The 21,293-nt window shown below is 35.1% G+C and overlaps 1 long non-coding RNA gene across 1 annotated transcript in view; it reads right to left on the bottom strand.

The window, feature by feature from the left end:
• The window catches only part of LOC142602098 (uncharacterized), a 105,891-nt gene extending 85,455 nt beyond the window's left edge, over positions 1-20,436 (bottom strand). Inside the window, exons 1-2 of the long non-coding RNA XR_012835782.1 lie at positions 20,373-20,436; positions 19,370-19,508 (exon numbers count right to left, since the gene is read on the bottom strand). This is a non-coding gene — a long non-coding RNA (uncharacterized LOC142602098). The remainder of the gene's footprint in view (positions 1-19,369; positions 19,509-20,372) is intronic.
• Positions 20,437-21,293: the final 857 nt, after the last annotated feature.

Consider the following 21,293-nt stretch of genomic DNA (forward strand, 5'->3'; position numbering starts at 1 on the left):
ACAAAGGAAAATAATCAGCATGGCTTTGCAAAGCATTCTTATTATCTCACCATTTTGCACAGGATAGTGTGTTTCAGATTAAGTCTAAACTGCTAAACACCAGGCCTTGGCATTTTAAGCCCAAACACATTATGCACAGTGTTGAGCATCTTTTAACATGAGACTACAGACATCGGTTAACACTCATGTATGTAGTAAGTGGCTGGATCAGAGTCTGACTCTTAGTTACTTCTTTACAGACATGAATTTAATATATTTTCAAAGCAAATTTTCACCTAAAGACATTACCATGACACGTATTACACATGCAAAATAAGAGTCTTAATAGTTTGCAGTACAACACCTACACTACTTCAGAATTCTGCAACAAATGAGTTTTAATCTTATTTTAAATGTTCCATTAATGGGTGAGGCATCTGAATTTTATTCCTTAATAGAATACATTACCTTTAGATTGGACAAAGTGATGAAGAATCTATTTTTCAGGCTTTTTACTTGGATGGGAACCAGTGTGTTCCTATATGAGAGCACTGAGTAATCATGTGCAAAATAGGACCACCCAACATCTGTCTACATTCACTTGGAAGTCAGTTTTATATTCGTCCGCTATAGGACTTGCAGGAAATTTATACCGAATACATGGGTGGGGTGGGATAGAATCCTTCCTCTTTGCTTAATCACATTCAGGGAAGAACGATGATCCATTTTGTTTGGTTCTCTCCATTACTCTTTCTAAAATTAACTCACATCTGACATTATAACATATGTTAAATATTATGTAAGTGGTCTGTTCTATATTTGGTTCATTCAGTCGTAAATCCTGGCATGCACATGAAAAAAAAAAAAAAAAAGTAGTACTGTGAGAACAAAAAAAAAAAAAAAAAAATAAAAGAAAAAGAAAAAAGAAGCCCACACTGAAAACCCCCACAACCTTTTGCAGACAAAATGAAATTGGTAAAAGTTGGATTACTCCCCTTTCCTCCCAAGTTCATAAAGGAGCTGAAATAATCCATTGATATTGTGAAAGCTCACAAGATTTCACCCAGTAGGGAAAATATTTTGCAGGTGAACATGTTCTTTTACTTTGTAGAAATGGAATTTTCACAGTCCAAGAGAGCTTAAGAGCTACAGTTATTTATGCTGAAATAGGGTCCAGTCTGGCAAGATCAAGGTGTGTCTGTAAGCATGTGAAAGCCAATATATAATGGCCATAACAACGAGTTAGGAGCTCCCTCCTTGCCTTTCTTACTATTCTTATTTTCTACTGTTTTACCAGGGCTATCAAGCTCTCCCTATAACTGGAAAGTAAGGTTTTGGTTGGTAGTAAACTTTGATTGGTTTTCTGTACCAGTCTTCCAGCTTTTCCAGTGTATTTGTCACAAGTGTATTTCCCAGAAAGCCATGCACTGTTTAGCACAAAATTTCCAATACTGTCTTATAGTAATATTGTCTCATTTGATTTGGCTTGGCTGAAATAAAATACAGAGGCACTGAATTATATATAGCACACCATTTTCATTTCAAGGCCACTAACCTTTCTTTATATCCACTGTTTTGAACTATTTAAGAGCTGAACAATTTCATACCACAAATGCTTGCATTGCTGTAGTGAACGTAGGGTCTAACAGCTACAAAAATGCTTTGGTGGTAAGAGGTAGCGTATAAAATATATCTTTCCTTTCTGTTCCTTTAATCCCATTTTCTGAAACTAGCTTGATAGCACCAGACACATGCCAAGTTCAGTTCTGAAAGAACTTTGTTACAGGTGCGGCCCTCAAAGCACAGACAAGGACAGTTAAACAGGAGACAGTAGCAACACAAAGGTTGAGATTGTCAAAGAAACTAAAATCAGCTGACAGCAAGGTGCCTAAATATCTTCAGTAGAGGAGTTAGATTGACCAGTCCCTTTATTTCAGGAGTTGTCGGGGGCAAGGACAACTCAGAAAGTGGGATGCAGTCTAACAAGGGGGTTTTGCTCACGCAGCTCTGAACCAAGCACCAATTATACAGAAACACCAGCTATCCAGTTCTGGAAATCATTCCTCCTGGCAGCTCAAAAGGTCTTGCTTCTCAGGAAGGTATACCTGACATTTCTGTGTACCAGCTCCAGAAAACAGCATATGTGTTGGGTTGGGTTTTTTTTTTTTATATTAATGCCAATACCAATGGATAGTAGACAAGTGCTTTTCCAGTGTTTTCTGATGGCATGGAGAAATGACACAATTTCTTCTGTCTCAGGAAAATGTCATCTGGACATTGTGGCAACAAGGGCGGAATAAAAAGATTTGTCACTGAAACAGCACATAATTAACAAGCTGTAAACCATCAGGAGGGATAGCTCTGTATTGGTTAATTCCTCTTATCAAAAGACCTAAACTGAAAAAGCTGTTTTAAAAATCTGAACAAAACCACAGGTAAATAAAATTTTTAATGTATCGACTGTTATCCAAAATCTGCATTCACATCTCCCTTATATCAAAATATTTCATAGCCATAATTATTGCCTAATTATATGTTTATTTCTTAATAAAGTCCAAGCCACATATAATTACTTCTCTCCCTGGGCATTGCTGCTGAAGAAACCAACTTTATAGCATTAAAAGCCACAATGAGATTTTCATATGTCAAGGTTCACACTGAGATATACCAAAGCACAGGTACAAAAGGGCAGTGAAAGACTTACTCTGACCCACAATAACAAAGCAGGACAATGTGAGAGCCTGACTGTTATGAGAGGATATCTATATTCAGCTGCAAGTGAGTAGCTGAATGGATGGTTCATATTCTAAAGTGATTCTATCATGTTGAACTACTGTAAAAACATTGAAAAACATTGCCATCATTGTTTGGAATGAGAAATATTTTGCATTTTTGTTACTAAAATATGATATATGATGGTCTAACATGATGGCTTAGAGCAGTGGAGATCAGATTTAGTCAGCACAGGCTGCAGGAATGAGAACTAAGCCTGTAATAACTTGCTTTATCTTTCTTGACAGGCAGCTGGGCCTTCTACAAATGTTATTCTCCTACTACCATATAAGACACTTCAAATACAGCATATGTAGATTTCCCAGTCCTGGTGTAGCTGATTTTTATGAATTGACATTACCTAGGCTATTATGTAAGAACAAAAGCTACTCTATAGTTACTGCTGAAAGCTAGCTTTCCATTCTCTTGTTACCCCACAATCAGCCAGAGCCACTGGCACAGGCCTGTTTTCTTGGGTAGGCAGAACACTCACTATTATTGTTAACTGACCTAACACTGATCTAGGCTGTGTTGCTGTCTAGCAGGCTGAGTCAGAGAGAAGGGAGCTAATTATGACAGGAGGGAGAACAGAGATTAAAGAGATAATATTAGAATAATAACGTTGAAGAGCAATAACCTGGAAGAAGAAGATAGATACCAATAAAGAGGAAAAGGGAAGCAGGAGTCCTGTTTTGAGTTAAAAAGAATTTTGCTATTATTAAGAAACCTTCTGTAGCATCATATCAACACATTTCATAACAACAAAGAGACTAGGCATTCTGGTTTTACATATAAAATACCCTTCTGTTCCAGCAACACAGCACATTGTGGGGAAAAAAAAGCAAAACTCTCACAAACTTGTAACTTACAATGCTACAGAAAAGTATTTCTTTTAAGGCCAAACAAATCAAAGGAACAAAATTAAGACTGGGTGGGTACCTTAAGTAGGGTGGAGTGACAATGATGAAGAATTACACATGGCAGAAGGGACCTGAGTAGGTCCCTAAATAGTTCACATCCACGTGCTCCAATATTTAGATCTCTTTCAATGGTGCAGAATGTTTTTAAAGAAAGTGAAATTTTGACTGAAGGAGAGAGGCAAAACTGAGAGCAAGAGAAGGAGTAGAAGCAGCCCTTGGGTGGATGCCACCTGAAACAGATTTTTAGTCTTTCTTACACTGAAATTGCCCTCCTCCCCCTACAACTCAACTGGCAATTAACAGACATACATGAACGCAAAGACAACATGCAAACACACACAGGATACTGTAAAAAGATGCAGTTACACGTTTCATTCCAAAACACACAGAAGGACCTTACTTGCTTTGTGAGCAAGTTAACTATGTTGAGGAACAAAATCACAACTCGTTTGCCAGCTATTAAACTCAAAACAACAAAGCCTCTTTAGCCCAAACAATATAAAAACACATTAAATAAAAACACATTTAAAAAACCCCAAACCAAACATCAACAAACCCAGCATTATGGTTTAGTCTACTCCAGAGTTTTAGCTAAAATATACTTTACTGATTTCAGTTACTCCTCTCATTTATCAGCTATCCACTTTAAGACCCAGTGTGCCTTGAACCTCTTTATCTAAGGCTTTCTCCACACACAAAACTTGTATTGCCTAGTGATTCTGATATAATAAAATGGTGTTAACCCCCTCTTTCTCATCTCCTGTACATATACTTTTATCAGTCTAGCTGCATGCCACATGGTAATGAAAACATGGTACAACTACATTTACAGGTATGAAATATTTCAATTAGTATCACTAAAAAAAAAACCCTCCCAAACAATCCTGCTTGTAACCCTAATGAGCTATACCAGAATACAGTGTATACAGACCACCTTAGGCCCCATGAAGTTATGTATATGAAGATATGTATCTTAAACCAACAAAATTTCATTTTCCAGAAAAAGGTTAGTTAAAAATGAGGAAAGAATTAATTCTGCTGAAAAATAACACAGGAAAACAATAATGCCCATCATAAGTCTTTACAGAAGTCTCCTAAAATGGAATAATTTCATAATAAAAAGTCAAAACACAGCTCTAGAGAGACCGATAATAATAATGGTTATGAAATACTCAGGAAGAAGTAAATTTCATAAACTCATATCCGGAAAAATACATTATTATGCAATATTAGCAATGCTCTACTTGGGTACCACATGTCTCAAAAGTCTAATGTGCTGGATAGATGATGGAATTTTGACTGACAACAGCTCAATGCTGTCTTCAACTGAAGTCCATCAGCCCAGGAAAATATGCAAGCCACATTTTTGCATTCTCAGTTATAATTTCTACTTAATTATGATGTTCTTGGCAGATTTCCTATTTTCACTTACATATGATTCTTGGAGTATTGGATTCCTATAGCAAAGTACTGCACACAAATCTTTTCACGTTTGATCTCCCATTCACTTTTACAGCAGAGGTTTGCTGAAAACAGGATCAAAGATTACTCAACTTTTTTTCTTTCCTATTTTCCCTGATGACAATTCCACACTAGCAATTTTTGTGTTGGGCAGCAAATTAATTTATACTAGTCAACCCCTGATCTGAATTTATGTAGCTAATTAGCAAAATGTCTACAGGTGTAGAGCAAACTAAGCAACACATTTTAATTTTTCAAGAATTCTAAAATTCAGGTGAACTTAGGAGAAATCAAGCTCTCAGAGGCAAAAGGACATGCTGCAAATTCAGTCTTCTGAATCCCACTGTTTTGCGTTGGCATTATTAAAATAGGCTTCATACAACATGACTGTAGTTTGCACTGGTTGTGTACTGTTTTTCTCTACTTAGAATGTAAACCATGAAGATTAAATGAAGATGGTGATAAGCAGTCACTTTATAGTTATATAGTCTGTGTTTATTTTTGCACACTTGTGCACTCATAATTAAAAAGCCCAAAACTGTGGCTTTATTGTTTTGGTAGGTAAGACAGAATACTGAAAATTTATTTGGTTCTGGTTATCTTGCAATAAAATCTGATGGTTCTGAATGACTCTTGGGTGAGAAAACAGCTTTTACAGATATTATGCAAGTATAAATAAGTACAGACTAAGGAAAACTGTATTGTGGATGGTCTTACTAACACATTTTTAAAAAGAGATCACAAGAAAAGGTAGATAAGTTTTATTGTCTTTCAATTGTAACACAGCTATAAATCGTTACATTTGGTAGCTTGCTTTCAGCATTCTTCATGTGTTTCAATGAATAGTACAGTCCTATAATAGGACTATGTCTTGTTCAGATCTATAGTATTGCTACAAATATTACAAAGGAAGAGGGATTAAAAAAAGAAATGTGAATAAAATGTAAATTACATGAAAGAATAAATCAAAGACCTAAAGTCTGACATTTAGATTTCTGGTGGTCCATATGTTTTACATATTATGAAACCATCATCATAAACAATTCTTGCTAAAGAATACAATTCACATTCTTCATAAACCATCCTATCTCATTTGTTTACAGTTTCCTTCTCAAAAGCTTCATTAAATTGAAGACAGCATGAGCAAGTTGAAACAATTCATAAAGAAAAAAAGATCTCTATTAAATAATGTCAACATCAAAGGCAACAATAAGTAATCTCCTGCAAAGGGAAGGCTGTGAAAGCATCTTTTGAGCTGGTTAAAAACTGGCAATTATCAATTTCATTTTGACATGAATGAGAGGGAGGAATGTTCAGTACATGCTTTAATCTTCTAACATATATTTTATAACAAAAAAAAAAATCAAAACACCTTAAGATATTTTTGGTGAATATTTAACTAAGTCTATACTAGCACAAACAAGTTTACATCATTGAAAGCATTATGCCTAATGCAGTTTCTTTATCCTTCAGTTTTTAAAGAGTTCTACTGTTTTTGTTAGCAGACAATGGTCTAGTATTCATCCAGAGAAAAGATACCAGTTGGGAAGAGGCTACCACTGCATGAAAATAATGCAGGGTCTGGGTCTGAGATGCTGTTGTAAACGATGTGTCAGGGAAGAGAAGTATCAGTGCTCCGCCAGTGGCACACCTCTTTCCAAAGAGTTCCAGCAATCAAGAAAAATGTCATGAGATAAAGATGACAGGGAAGTCTTCATCGAAGATTACAGGTGGGTAGCACTTGGCTTACTTGGCTCCTTACAAACAGTGAAACCACTGCTTCAGAAAGCAGTGGTCTTTTTCTCAAGTGCAGATTTATCATAGTGTGCATGGGCAATTGGTCTGTTCATGTCACAAAGGGAAAACACTAGTGTATAGCCTTTCCTTGTCATTATAAGGCCCATTCCTCTGTAGAGTTTAATGCTGTAGTCATGAGATTTCAACTATAATAGCTTATACTTTATTATTCACAAGACACTCTATTGAAGCAGACCTATCTCATGCACAGACCAGCTGATACAATTTTTTTCACATTTTAATCTTTTATGATTATAATAGAATGAAAAACAGGGAAATGCAAATGACTTTTTGACTTTGTTGTTGTTTTGGTTTGCCTTTTTTTTTTTTTTTTTTTTTTTTTTACACTCAGTTCATCACTAGTTTATAACCGTATCCTGGTTTGGGTATTTTTCACTTTTGTTCTTATCTACACAAGAGGAATGATCCAAGACAGAGATATCAGTGATAGTTATCTAGAAGATTCTCATATTTCAAGACTCTTATATTAAAATTATGATCAAATAGGTTAAATGTTTGTAAATTTAACACAGAATAAAATAACTGCACATAAAAATAAGATTTATTTCCAATTAGGAGGCATTAAAGACCACCATAGACAATTTACATCTTTCCTAAGTTGTTGTTTAACACAGGTTTTGCCTGCTATCTAATTATGTTAAGGGAGATTAACAGAATGACTCTGGTACCATTACTATTTCCCCTCTGCAGATTCACAGTTATATAATACAGAAGACTTCCCTAGCAAATGTATTTCTGAAAAACTGATGGGATTGCTTCAAAAATTCAAAAGATACCCCTCACACATTTAGCCTATTGGAAGTTTAGAAGGAAAGAATTTACTGTGATGGAAAAACATGCTGTTCAGCTCACAGTCAGATCTGGAAGGATTAATTTAAAATAGCCCATTTGAAGAGCGCATGTTTCTAAAAGCTGGTCTCTTTTTTCCAGGCTTTATCAGGTGATTTAATAAAGTGTATTATCTTTTCCTACAAGCCTCACTAAGCAAAGGGTGTCAAATAGCATCAAACAAGCATTGCATCCCAATCATTGCTTGAGGAGAAATATCCTGAACTGCATTATGCTTTTCATTTGACATTCAAAATGAATAGGATTACTTCAGTATGAGAACACAATTAGCACAACAGAGCTCCGTGCAGAGAATAGTCACACTTTTCCTGATCAGTTAACACCATTACTTTCCAAAACATCACAATTTTAAGTTTATAATGCTACATTTACAGAAGACTAAAATTGTTGCAGGATGCTTTTTGCTTAGTAATGCAAAGTTTGTAAGGACAGGTAATGCCCTTCTCCTCTCTCCATTTTTTTCTGAATCTGGAAAGCCATGCTTGCAAAAGCAAAAGCTCAACACAGTCACTTTGTCAACATATATTCAGAAATGCAGCTTATGTTCTTGTAGTTTGTGCATATACATCCCACACATTGTGTTGGGAGGTCAATCTGAGTCAAAAGCCGCTCCATTATATAAGCAGTGTTTAATATGCCTTAAAACTCTGATTTTATTTAAATCAAATTTGTGACCACAGTATGATCTAGGTCAAGAATCAGCAGCCACTCAACATTTTCTTATAAACACATTCAGTTTTCAACCATTTTAACTCCCTCTATATAATTACCTCCTCCCTATTTCTATGCACACTAATTGATTCTCTAAGGATCTACACATAGGCAAGATAAAATGGAAAAATACAACAAATCCTTAGTTTTTCCTAGATCTCTCTCTGCTTCCGACAGTATTCACTGCTACTGTTCTCACAGCTCGAACTACCACTTACAGGTATTATTATTACTAACATTTACAGGTATTCGTCTTCCAAAGGTTACTCCATGCAGCCCTTCTCTAAGTTTAGCCGCTTATGCATCAGGAGTGAATTGTTTTAAGAAAAACACTAAAGACAGTGAAAATATACTGCAATAGTCACAACATATGGATGAAATATCAAATGTTGGCAGGCTTAGAGTAAATAGTGATTTATTTATTTTTTAAAAATTGTAGCTACCAGGCTGAGAGAGGTAGTGTCTTTGTAGATTCCCCATGAAAACAGACAGGGTACAAAATTGGATCCTATAAGTAACAAATTTATCAGTGTTCTCTCTCACTTGCTACCAGCTCTGATGTTATGCCAATACCAGAGTCACATCCTCACTTTATTTTGTGCAATTATTTATAGAAGCGTAGGGCTTTGTGCCCTCTTTACATTGATGTAGATGCTGAGGGTAGATGGCTGTAAAGTTGTGGAAAATACTATTGTCACTAAATTACCTGACCTATTCCAGAATACAAGTGAAAACTAGAGTAAAATCAGACAAAGATGCACAGTATATAGCTCTATATACTCTAAGTTCAAATAAAAAACATTCAAAGATGGAGGAAAACCTTTTGCAGTATTTATGTATAGTATAGCAGGAGCACTGCAGACTCTTCCATGCTGCCTGGCCAACATGTCTGTTTCTCACTTAGGAGACTAGGAAAGTTCCATCTCTTGGGCTATTTAATCCTCAGCTGCTTTGCCAAGATCGCCAGCAAAGCTATCAATTATCACATCACAATCAAGAGGAGTGAACAACCATCCTGCAAAGCTGGCATAAAACCATCAAGTCTTTTCACATACCTCTTCATATCTATCAGATGGTAGTAGGTTTGGGTTGCTACTGAATTAAATATTTCAAAGTGCTTAACTTTTGAGGAGTAAAAAAAAAAAGAGAAACTTTGTCACAATGATGTCACAAGGTCTTACTAGAAGTCTATTCCATGACATTATCCAAGGCTCTGATGGTTCCCATATTTAGACATATCAGATTCTCTTGTTAGTGCAGTATCCTGATCCTTCACATTAATTTTTAGGTGGGAGCCCAATGGGTCAGTGCCAGCAAGCATGCTAACACTTGTTCACCGGAATCCATAGTGCTGGCGAACATTTCACTGAAACTCTACTTAAGGGTCTCAAGTGTATTTCAGCACACTCAGGGTATTAGAGCTTTATATCATTTGAAAGAATCCTTTATTTTTAGTGCTAAATCAACAAAGCTGTTAGTGTCATTTTCAGTCAGACTGTCATCTACTGGGAATTCAAAATTACACTCAGCTGCAAACTATTGACACTCCTCTTAACAAAAAAATGTTTTTAATAAATCTTTACATTAGCCTATGAGATAAAAAAATCTTTACCATGAAATATACAAGTGTATAAGTGTTTTATGAAAGTTTTATTAACTTTACAAAAGAAGAATTGGCAGTGAACCATGAACATCCTGTACTCCTAACACGTGGTTATAAATTACATGTTCTTTCCAATAACATCTGAAAAAGAGACTGTAATTTAAATTTCAAAACCACTTGGCATACCTACTATATAGTGCTGACATGAAGTAAAGGGAGGATCTGGAGAGACTCAAACAAAGAGTGAAAATATAAAGACATCCTTAGCTAAAAAGCTGCTGATGAATACAATTCCTTTCCAGCTGGACAGGGATCAAGTACTTGCTTGTCATATCATTCAATGCACTGTTCAATCAGGGATTCTTCCTTTCAACAAAAAGAAAACTTAAGTGCTGCTAATCATCCCTTGTAGAACTTTATCTTGCAGATACCTTCTTTATGTCAGGATTTCTCAATGACCATTGCCAACAGTAGAAGGATCAAAGTTGTTATTAAACAAAAATGCAAACATGCCTTCACTGATGGGGAAAAGCAGTTATCTTGTGTTCTCACATACAAGATTGCAGCTACGAGCAGCTTATGATATTTAGTGTGAAGTAAAAAAAAAAAAAAAAGATCCATATGAAGACCTGTATCTATAGAAAGCATTTTACTTTCCATTTCTAGATGACTATGCTCAATTTTAACCTATTTATTCTGATTTCCCATAGTAAGATGTATGCCACTTCATCCATTTAAGTATGGACTTTAAAAAAAGACAACATTCAAAACTGACTTTTTTGAATAGACCTACTGTTTGTCATGCCACATAGCAAACCATTCTCTCAAATGGTATAGTATTTTTAAGTCCTAGAAATGCCTTTAATAGACAATGCATATGTTTACAAGAAATGTAAATTTTTTGCAAGCAGACTGGGTAAGTAATTTCATGCAACTCATCCTCACAGTGCTGTCTGGATAAAACTGGTTTTTCTGCCTCCCAGCAGTATGTGAAAACCCAGAGAGAAGATAGCTGCCAGTTAGTTCAGTGGCTTGAATGGAACGCAAGTCTATAGAGAGAAAGCCAAGCCGCAAATAATCATGCAACATCGAGATTCCTTAAGACCAGGTCCTTAGCACAAAGCAAACACAAGAGCACTCTGAGAAGAGGCAAGTGAAAAATAAAAAAGCCCCAAAGAAAAAAAAGATGAAATAATCCTAAAATTAAAACCACCCACAACTGCCACACAGCTCTTGTGACAAAAACAAGTAACAAGATCACCAACATCATTTTCTAATAGTATATTTACCGATTCTGCTGAAATTTTTGTAATGCCCAATTGCAGATCTACTTTTGTAAGAGAAGGGGCAAAAATGTCAAAACGGTGAGTAAAGAGGACTTCAGTTAGAAAACTTTAAACAGATTTGGCAGGTATCTCTTTCTGCAGCCCCTACAGTGAAGTAGTATGTTCTTAGAACCATGAAACACCTAGTCTGACATTTAAGAAAGTACCAGGAGACAGGACTATTTCACTGGACAGTTTGGGTCAGGTAGGAAAAAACAAATTATAGAAAGAAAATTATTATTAACTCTGAGAAGTCCTATTGGGAAAAGTGATCAGCATGTACTAAAAACTAGTCCAAAAGACCTAATACTTGCTATGGTGGATCAGAAACATTATGCTGAGAGCTGTAACAAAATTCTAATTCATAGTAAGGATTGTAACAATCTGTATAGCAGCTACAGAAAAAGCCTGGACCGCAACTGAAAAATACATGCAAAAACTTTTTTCAAAGCCTGTGTATATGAGAGACTTGCGATCCATAGAGAAATCAGAAATATTAATTCCTAGCTGACTAAATTCTAATGAGGGAGAAAACTAAAGTGTAATCATCAAAAATGATCCTGATGTTTATAGTCCTGCAAATAACTTATGCTTAGATGCATTACTTATTCTGAAGAAGAAAAAAATTAGCTTAATTTCATACCATATTTTTAGAAATGCGTGTTATGAAAAGAGTTGAAGGAGGCAGTGTTTTGGTCTGTAATATTTTGTTCAACTTCAGAATTGGATCAGTTTTACAAAACTATCAGGATGGCAAATTTTCATTTGTGCAAAAGTGCTTAGGAAAGTGTGCTCCCTCTCTCAGATCGCCAACGTTAAGGCAGGAATTAGAGGACAAATATTCAGAAGATGTGATTCACAAAAGTTGATCTACTAATAGAAATAAAGTGTTTGATGTCTTAATTGAATTATAAGGCCAACAGAAATAAAACTGGATGTTAATGTTATTTTGATATAGTACAGTAGCATGAATTGAAACAATAACAGTGAAATAAAATATGTAGATATTGCTCAACCAAACTACTTTGTAATTCTGAAACACTTTTTTATATTTTTATTCAAATACATAGCTAAAACAGAAGAAGAAAGTTGGAATTTTCTCATAATACAATTCCTCTACGTTGCTAGTTGCAGTGCTACTGCATTTTCCAGCACAGGACCCAGTTATTTTGCTTAATAAGTATTGCTTCTGTCTTGAGCATTAGTTGCAAGTTTAATTCTGAATTATTGTTAGAATAACATATGTTGTTAATGTCAGAAGGCCATTCAAATAGCACTGCAAACAATAATGTAAGATTAAAGAAAAAATCCCTTTATTTATTTAACTTATTTTAAAATTACATTTGATCTGTATACAAAAGACATTACTTCTTGATTTACTGAAAAATTAGTCCTATGTTTCTCTCATTTCCAATCTATTAAATTAATTTCATATTTGTTTATATGGTCTTCACAGCTGAGGACATGATTTGACAATGTAAAGCTGATAGTAGCAAGAACAACTGGTTTTATACAACGGTTTCCAATTCTGAGCTGTGGTGTTAAAACTCTTTTGGGACGGCTTTGAGGTGGATCAGGGAATTGACCTAGATTAGAAAAGGAAGAAAAAAAAAAAAAAAGGTACCGAAAGTAACTGAGGAGAAAGAGGAACTGCTTAAGCTAAATGATTGTACCATGGCTTCACTGTGACTATCATTGCGGCTTTCTCTTTTGAATCTGTCAAGAACTGTATTGAAACAATCACCACAGTTCACACTGGCTAGTGTGTGTCTAGCTTTCATTAGAGAGCAATGACATTTAATCTTTGCTAGGCTACAAGGGAATAATTTGCAATTGCTTTAAGATGGCAAAATATGTCGAGTTTAATCTTTATTCCTATGATATTTAATATTTTACTTACTCTCTGTTCATTTTTAAGAAAATCAGGATAAAAAATAAATGCATAAATAAAATAGAACAAGCAGTAACAATAATCCATGACTTGAAATCTTGCAAACAAAAAAATTCCAATGGTAAGAAATTGCCTTTGATTGAAGACCTTGGAACCTTTGACCAAATAAATTAATTTTTCCAGTTCTGAATAAGTGATGCTCTCTACAAAGTAGAACTTGCCCTTCTATGAAATGTGTTAAAGGAAAATATCATACATATAGCGGAGAATGTCGGATACAAGGGCAATGATGTTAATCATAGCAGATCACGGTGTGATAACATAGCCAAAAATAAAAGCAGCAAAGACAAGGAGAAACATGTACCACAATTTAGAATAAAACTCCCATGCTTACAGCAGGATGACACTAGTGTATTAGACACAAAGAACTTCTGGTAAGTGACCTCAAACACTTACTACATAAAACAGTGTATACAGACTGTTAGAAAAAGAAAGTTGCTTAATATGAAAAACAACTCCTTTTAAAAATCTGTGTCAGTATGACTGCCTTTAAAAACAGCTCAGAAAGAACATGGCTAGCTTGAATTATTTGCATAATCCCACTGCATTCAACTGTGTGTCCTGTAGCTGAATGAGGGTTATAGTAATAACACCATGCATTGCTTACACTGTCCTTTGACACTTGCATATAACACACAGAATATATCTCTATTTATTATGTTTGCAGGGCTCAGTTTGCCAGAAGAGGAAAGGAAGAAAATGAAATCAAATATGTTCATGATACTGTGAACAAGTTACAAGCAGAAAAAAAAGCATTAAAATAATGCTTTCCTCATCACCTAAACTCACAGCAAAATTGTTGTAATATCTTAAAGGAAATCTTCTAAATGACATTCTTTCGGATCTCTTATTATGACTTTTAAATATTTCTTTCTATCTCCCTTCAAAGAAAGTGTGTCATGGACTTCACTATACAAATGGCAGCATCCATACTCTAAATAATTTAAAGCTGTTATAAAATTCTGAAGAAGACTTAGATTCTATCTACAAATAGTTTGGATTAGAAAATTTTACCACTCTGCCCTTTAGCCAAGTTGTGAGAGGCTACTGGCTTGAGGAAAAGCATTGGTTCAGAATCTTTCAAGGAAAGGTGAAAAATAGCTTGGTAGTTTAAAACTTGGTAACGTCAGTGTTCCAAAAGGATAGTAGATGAAGAGGGGAAAAAAAGCAGCTACAGCTGTTCTAGGTGGCCAGGCAAAGCTGCTGCATACAAATGCAAAGAGATATTCTGGACACTGTTCACAATTGTTCTGCAAGGAAGTTAATGATGCTTTCCTAAACCCCTGCCTTCTCTCTCAGTGTAAGATCACAGTAGAGCTCATAACAACCCCTTGTAGGAAACTGGTTAGCACATCATGTGTCAATGAATACTTCTAGCAGCATTTAAGTATTTTTACTAAGTGTAGACCACTCCTGGGTTTCAAAAGGGGTGGGAATAAAATCCTACTTCTACAGCACAAAGTGATAAAAAGAAGGACTTTCCAGGAACACCATTTACATCTGTGTAGAACAAGAAAACCAGAAAAATAAGTAATCTGCTTCAGGAGGACCCAGAGTCATGTCTGGAGACAAGTTCTGTGAACAGTGAAAGGAACAAAGCTAGACCTACACATGTACTGATCCCTTACCTCACCGGCTTGACATGCACTTTATTTGCCCTCCATGTTATGACTGATATGAGAGCCTGTCCTCTTCCCATCTGCTGTTTATCCCTAAATATGCTCATTTTAATGAAAATTTTACCTCTCTCTAAATGGGTTCAGATTTCCCTGTTAACATTCATGAACAGCATTATGAAAAATATTAAGAGAAAGCTAGCTAGGTTATCATAGGTACTCCAGGGACTGTGCCCAAAGACTTGAAGACACCTTTCATTTTGACTTTTGCCTATCACTAAAGTTCTGGGTGACCTATTTGATGGGATTACAATAGTAACAAATATCACCAACCTGATATTCCAGGCAAGACTGTACTAACAAAGTAAATCACAACCCTTAAGATTTATCACTTCTGAGTATTTTAACATGAATTAATCAAAATTATTTACAGGACCTCAGTTATGGTTCCAAGGTACATTTTATTTATGATAGCAATTATAGAGTCACACACAAAAATTTCTAACATCTACTAAATACTTTAAAACAAATATTAAATCTGTTAAAGTTCTGAATAAGCAAGATATTTTTCAAAGCATCAGGTGAGAATAGTTTTTAATATAGAATAGAGAACAATAATACTGTGATTACAACCTCTCCTGAACAGTTAACTTTTCAGGCTTTCTTTTGTCTACTTTACAATCCATGAAAAAAGCTTCTTATACTATTTTGTTTTCCATGTCTCTCCAGCTGTACCTAGCATTGTTAATGCTCCTTATGACATCCAATATTTACTGCAGCTGTCAGAGGGTTTTTTCTTCCCTATTCTTTCCAGGTGCTTTTCTACATTTTCTGGAAAGATACTACATTTCTTTTAAGAACATTGGGACTTTGATATTATTTGTTCTGTAACCTTCCATCTCATCCTTATTTTCTGTTTATTCAAATCTGCCCACCTATTCTTTCATTAGTAACTCTGTTTTGAGCACCTTTTCACATCTGACAGTGGATGTTAATTCCAGAGTTTGACAAATATGTTTTTACTTACAGTGTGGTAGTATACAGGTCCTCAGCACCTGTCATATCAAAGGAACAGCATTTGTCAGCAATAAAAGAAAACTTTCACACTATTCTACAATCTTTTCCTTGCAGAAGTTGTCAAAGGCAATGAAGAGAGAAGGAAAAAAACCACACCCTAAACAAAAGGCAACTGTGACTGATACGGCTAACTTCAACAATACAGTAATAAAATTTTAAAGCAACACAGAAATATTCTTGAAGTCTGTAGGTACTTTGGAACTTTAGTGAGAACACTGTAATCTTGAAATAAAATTCTGTTCTCCCACATTCCAACTAGAGTAATTTTATCTCAGATGTGTTTTGTTGCATAATACATAAGATGTGGAATATGTTTTGATCAGTGGAGTATTTTTTGTTTCTTGAGTATCATTAAAAAGTAAAATACAAAATTTAAATTTTCATTACTGTAAAGCAATTAGAAATATCATTATCAGCTCCTCTTCACCCTTAAATTAAAAGTTACTTTAACTACTTTATACCATTTAACCAAGAACATCACACAACTACTTAATTTTATTCTAGATCATATTAATGGAGTTAATTCTGCCATCTCCTTAATGTAGGAGTGTGCTAGTTGTGGCTGGGATAGAGTTAATTTTCTTCACAGTAGCTGTATGGGGCTGTGTTTTGGATTTGTGCTGAAAACAGTGTTGATAATACAGGGGTGTTTTCGTTATTGCTGAGCAGTGCTTACAGAGTCAAGGCCTTTGCTGCTTCTCACACTGCCCCACCAACAAGGAGGCTGGGGATGCACAAGGAGTTGGGAGGGGTCAGTTGTCCCAGCCATGTCCCCAGCTGACCAAAGGGATATTCCATACTGTATGATGTCATGCTCAGCATATGAAACTGGGGGAAGAAGAAGGAAGGAAAGGGACATTCGGAATGATGGTGTTTGTCTTACCAAGTAACCACTACGTGTTGTTTTGCTTTGCTTGTGTGCATGGCTTTTTCTTTACCTATTAAATTGTTTTTATCTCAATGCACAAGTTTTCTCACTTTTACTCTTCCAATTCTCTCCCCCATTCCCTTGGGGAGGGGTGCAAGCAGCTGTGTGGTGCTTATTTGCTGGCTAGGATTTAACCACGGCAATGAGTCACTTTAACCACATCAGCAGGACCCATGCCTGTGAATCACAATTTTGTATCCTATATTCCAGTTCCAGATAGGTTAGTGTACAAACCAGCAGAAAAGCAGCTAGTAGCTTTCATGTGAGTTAGTTACTAGCAGAGTGGAACCCCCATTTTTGGAGACAAAATCTCCAGTAAGTTAGAAAAAACAGTTCTTCTAAGGAGAAATATTTGATATTAAAAGGCCTGGAATGGAAATAAATATGTTTCATCTTGTTTCCATTATTATCTGGATATAAACTAGGTTCAGAGCCTAGATAACACTGCCTATGATTATAGTTAAAGAAAATAAATGTACTTTATCTTGTTTATGTCTCCTGCTACCACAACATTCTTCTGTTCTTGACAGTGTCAGAAAAGGCAAACATGCAGGGTAAGATGTGTCTAAAATTCAGCTATTACTACTGGAAGAGCAGGATACAGAGAGGAAAAAGGTTCAAAAATAAACAAAAGAACACTGAATCAAAGCTAAAAGGAATTTTACGTAAGATGTAGTCAATAATTAGTATTTGCAGCTGTATAAATGGTCTGGTACTAGTAGACATTAATAAAGCGAAACATTTTGGGTTTATGTTAATTTTCCCTTGCAAATCTCTACTCTTTTTTCATAACATGGTGGTATTGTTTTAGATGGTTTTGATTAAACCTGTTTGAAGGCATTTTCTCTCTATGTATAAAATAATCCTTAATCAATAATTCTTTGGAATTTGCAAAAGCAATATATATTTGCTTGTGGTCAAATTTTGAAGATGTATTATGTGCAATAAAATCATAAGTTTGAACACAGTAGTTCAAACAAATATTTACTGAAGATAAAGAACTTTGAATAGAATGATTCAACAACACAAACTGGAAAGTAATATAAATTTTTTTTAATGTTGCTAGTGTAGCACTTTTTTCTCGAAAAAATAAATTTCTAAATTTGGAACTGTTGGGAACTGTTGAGGTAGCTCTACCCTTAAAAAATATAAGAGACATTTTAAAATTAAAAATACACCAGCTATGTTTAGACATGCAAACATACCAATATGAAAAATGGTTTACCCATTCAGTGGTGTGAAATTAGCACTTTGTTTTGTTTGTAAGAATTATAAATATAATTGAAAAAGACTTGCTTAAAACCCACAAGGAATATTGCCAGCTCAAAAAAGTAGCCACTGTTATTAATCTACATCCACCAAGTGCTGCTTCTGCTGCTTTTTTGAGCAAAAAAAAAATGTTTTCATTTCCTTTGCTAACTTGCTAATGCTTTCCCTATCAAGGCAGAGTTACACTGTTAGGAAGCAGAAATCAAAGATCTACAGATACAATTTTTTTTCCATGCTCTTAGGACAATGGCAACAGATTCCTGAGAGGAATGGAAAAGGAAAGGAGGAAAATACATAAAAGAAACCTTACAATGAATGACACAGCTTTGCTATTTTATGTAGCAAGACAAGCTGAGTATGCTTCTGAGTGGTAGGGAAACATACTGATATAAACTCATTGCTTCAGCAAGTCAAACAGAAATTACCAAATTCTTCTGGAAGTTTGCTCTAGTGGCCTCTGGAAGAAACGCTCTCCTCAGTTTTCCTCAGCTAACATACAGGACTCCACCAGCTCCAAAGGAAGCAGACTATTTTTCTGAATACTTTCATTATAGTATTTTCTAAGAGAAAAGTACGACTTTGAAATGAAAATACAGGTTGACATGAAACCCATTCTCTTTTTCTTTTATTTATCACAACTTGAAATCAGGTCTCCACTGGTGAAAAATCACATGCTATTTCCCTCCATTAATTCAAACTTACAAACAAGTCAGTTAAGAAATGTAGAGAGGTAAAAGACAACATAAAACAGGTTGAAAGCAAAATACCCACTTTTACTTCTGTTGCAAGCTTTAATTCCTATAGATAGTATTCCCAAAGCCTGCTGGCCACGGCAGTTGACATATGCAGTGTTCTGCAGATGTAGCTGCAGTAACACAGCTGGATATAATGCTCTATGCATCTGGTGCACAGATGTTTGCTTGTGTTCTTGGTAGCTAGCCAGATTTTGAAGGATCCATTTAGTTCTCGGAGTGAAATTGAAAGAACAAGAGAATAGTCCACTGGTAGTAATAATACTCCACATTTCTCTTAACTGTCTTAAGCACTCTCACTTTCTCTACTGAGTTGAGTCATGGTAGTTTTCTCTTACCTCTTCAAGAATTCAGGATGTAGAAGAGACAAATGAGTTGGAATTAAGCAGGCAAAAATCAAAACTCTACCAGAAGTTCTTTGCTATCCCAGAACTCTTGTTTTCAGTCTCTTTTCAACAAGAACTCAATCCAAAACTCCTTGGAGACAATGGAAAAAAATTTAATGAGCTTTGGAATAAACTCTGAAAAAATGTGAAATGATTACTTAACCTGAGCAATTTCAGCAGTGCTATCACTGTTAAATTCTGTCAGAAAAATTTATCCTTCTTTAAATATATGCTTATTTTACCCTGCCTAAATTACCAACATTTTACCTATGTCTTCAAAATGCTTCAAACTTTGTTTCATGTTGGTTTTAGCTATCCGGTTATCTTTGAGCTTTGCAGTGAACTATATGCAGCATTCCAGAAATATGTCTAGCCACATTAGAACATAAGGTACACATGTGCTCCTATTGATAAAAACTCTGATTCTCTTTTCTCAGCAGAATTGAAAATCATGTAAAATTGTAGCAAATAAGGAATAAACACACAGACTTTAAAAAAACACATCTGCCTTTCTGGGAATACTTTTTGTGCCTCGGATCATCCATTCTTCATAAATTCCGCAAGACATCTTTATCCATGGTATAATGTTGCCATTGCAATTGCAACTACAGTTCATTTATTAAATAGTTATAATGGTAATGGACATAAAGGTATAATTGTATGGATATAAATTTAAAAATATATGCACAATGAGATGAAATTCAAGGTGTAAAATCAAAAAAGATGTATTTTCATCAGGAAAAACCAAAAAATTATTTACTTTGACTTTTCATATTACAGATATTGGCAAAATTGAGATATTTCTGTTTCAGAAACAGAACATTTTGATTTCAACAAAAATGTAATTTTGGATGGAAAGTTATCACAGTAAATATTTTTAACTATCTATTATTAATTTAGCTGGTCTTCCTAATCCTGTAAGCAACACTAAGATCATTAGCAATATAACAATTACCTTGTTGTTACCAAATTTCTTCAAGCTTCTGCTTGCTCCCCGTCTCACATTTCATGGTGTTGACCTAGTCAGTCAGTAAAAAAAAAAAAATTATTGAATAACTAAGTCTCAGTGTGAGTTTCATGCCTCTGTTCCCCATCTCAAAAGCTGCTTCTGTTACTGACTATTCAGCTACATTGGCCAAAAAGAAAAGACACAAGTTTGTATTTGGAGCAGTACAGCTCATGTAGCTGACCTGTCCTTTTACTATTTCCCGACCTGTATGCTGAGATAGAAACCAGATAACTGACGGTTGAGTGGTTAAAGGTTTGTTGAGAAATGAATCTTGAATTTAAAATTGAAACTTGGCACTTATACATATGAGATGTATCAGTTTTGAAATTCATTCAGCCCTCAGACTTTAGGAGCAGCTGAAGAACATTGCAGTGGTGGCTTTCATCCATAAAGTTACACATTTAACAGCTGAGAAAGTATGCTAAGTGAATGCTAAACATTCAAGGGGAGAGGGAATTTTTAGAGGGGAATCTTTCACCTCCATTCCTGAGAAAATAAGACTGTGGTAATAAGCTCAGAATTTATTAAAGCATAATCTAAAAACTGGTGGGGTTTTTATTTTATTTATTTATTCTGATGAGAACTCTTTTCCTTTCACAATAAATCAAACATAAAATCCAATTTTTCCTTCTCTGAGGATTCTTGCTTAGATTGCATCATCTAATTCAAACAAGTATCTACAGTCCAAACCATGAGATACAACAGATAAATCTGAGCGATGACAAGAAAGCTGCAGTAGCACATCAGCAACTTAAACATTCCCAAAATTTTACTCAACTGATCTGCAATGGTAGAAACTGAAATGTTTTATATATTTCCCAGAGTGAGATCTGGCTCCGCTGAAGCCAATTTGAAGCATGCCATTGT

This window comes from Balearica regulorum, chromosome 5, assembly GCF_011004875.1.
Source record: "Balearica regulorum gibbericeps isolate bBalReg1 chromosome 5, bBalReg1.pri, whole genome shotgun sequence".
In the NCBI taxonomy this organism is placed as follows: domain Eukaryota; kingdom Metazoa; phylum Chordata; class Aves; order Gruiformes; family Gruidae; genus Balearica; species Balearica regulorum.